Below are 2,280 nucleotides of genomic sequence, written 5' to 3' on the forward strand. Positions count from 1 at the left end.
TCCTGCTGGCATCACTGATACAGGGCATAAAAAGGTTAAATGTTGTTATTTCTTTACAATTGCATTTCATTTTACAGAAGTAGCTTGTAAAGTTACTAAGGATCAAAGCATGCTGGAGCATTCCTTGTTGTATTTGGCAGCTCTTCTACTGTTCTGTATGTGGACGCTGTTGCATTAAATGGGTAGATGTAGCTGGTAAGCTGACCTCTGGCACCACCATCATTACATAGAAAGTGTATTTACAGAAGTAAGCGTTGTAAAATCTGCACAGTGAATAAACTGACTTTTACTTCTTTTTTAGATGCTCTTTATCTCCTTGTCCCATATAGCAATTAATGTGGCTGGACAACTCTACCTTTTTCCTTGCCAGTGGAAAAGAAGATGCATATGCAGCATTTTCAAAGATGGGTGTAGGATTTACCCACAAAGCTTCCTCTGACCTAAAGATTTGGAAAAGTTTCCCCTTTGTAAATGTGGAGGTTAGATTGTAGATTAGGTGTAAATGTTCAGATAAATAACTGTAACTCCTGAAGTCTGGATAACATCTTGGCAAGTAAACTAAGCAGGTTCAGGGAATGCAGAAGAAAGGAATCTGTGGTGGCTAAGGACTGGTTAGTTTATACAGAATATGACAGCAAGACCATATTTGTATGGATGTATTTTGTCCACTGCTTTGCTGTTCTACGTTTAGTTACTGCCCAAGGTGTGGTTTATGCCCTTCCTTTAAGAAATTCTTGACAAGCAGGCTCTTGTCTGCATGGCTGACTTTTTTAGTGTCCCCTCTAAATGCAGATATACAAAACTGCAGACACAACTCCAGTGCTGTTGGTGCCAATGCCACAAGCAGAGCTAAAAGCACCTCCTTGTTCCTTCTTACTACATTGCGCTGGCTCAAGCACGAGTTGCTGGAGGGCAATGGGTCAAACTGAGACTTAACACAGACAGGTCCATCGTGCTTGGAAGGACGAGGCTACACTATTTCTTCTTTACCCATATGTGTCCTTTTGTGCAAGAGACTAAATCTACAGTTAAAGGTATTTGAAATGCAAAAGTTGATGGGGGAAGAAATCCATCTTTTTTTCTGCAGCATGCTGGGGAATTATTCCTGTGTAATTAATGAGGTTCTCGTTCAGGTTTTTCACCTTTAAAGACTACTTTGCACTATTGCACTACTGAACATGCAATTTCGTAAATTCAAATGCCGCAGAGGGAAATGGAAATAAATTACTGAACTACTCAGAATGATCCTTTCTACTTGCAGGGATCAGGCTGATGAAATCAAGCAAGGAAGCAGCAAACATGCTCTTACCTCTTGATATAAACCCAAAGTAATACTACAACCTTGAATGGAGTAGGTCTGGAGCAGTATGTGTTAACACACCTGAGGAGGGAAGCTCTGCCTTCCTGATAATTCCTAATTATTATTAAAATCTGATTCCTGCAATGTTTTCTTTGCCTTCTGTGGCAGATGCTTTTTGGGTTGGATGCATCAGACACTTGAGGACAACGCACTCTATGGATACTGCTTCAAAAAAAGTTGCATGGAGTTAGAATCGTAGAATAGAATCATAGAATGATAGAGTTCTTCCCTTTGTTGTGGTGGCCGTCTGGGAGAACAGCAGTGTGAAGGAACAGTGAGAAGAGACATGTGCTTTAGCCTGAATCTGATCGTGTCCTGTTCCTTAATGATGATATCACTCCTGATCTCTGAATGGTTCCTGATTCAACAGAATTGGGACCCTAGTAACTGTGGCAACCCAAACCCAAACCTTAGAAAGCAGCTTATGACCTAAAGCTGAGGTTGCTTCTGAGTATTAATGGGGTGGGTATTTTCCTCCTAGCTAAGCTATGTTAATTGGCCAGGAAAAAAAAGCAAAACAACTGTTCTTTGATTACGACAGTGCTTTGATGTTTGTATTTTACCCTGACCTAATCTCAGTAATAGGAAAAAAACAGCAGTTGGGAACTGAAATGATGACACTGAAAACAAATTTTATAATTAAAGCGCTGAATTATTTTTTTTTGTTGCTTCGCTACAAAATCTGACCTTGAATTTCAATCTTCTTACAGGCCTATCTTTTCAGAAACTTTGCTGTGGCCAGTAGGAGTATATGAATAGGACGAGTAGGGTGCATGGGAGTCCTCAGCGAGGCAGGCAGTTGTTTGCAGTACACAGTTAGACACGACTTGCAAAGAGTGAACAAGAAATTGTCATTGTGTTCTCTTCTCACCTTCTTTTTGATACGTAAAGAAAGCTTTGTTTGCCGCTTTAAATAAGTC

This window comes from Egretta garzetta, unplaced genomic scaffold (assembly GCF_000687185.1).
Source record: "Egretta garzetta isolate BGI_Z169 unplaced genomic scaffold, ASM68718v1 scaffold172, whole genome shotgun sequence".
NCBI lineage: Eukaryota > Metazoa > Chordata > Aves > Pelecaniformes > Ardeidae > Egretta > Egretta garzetta.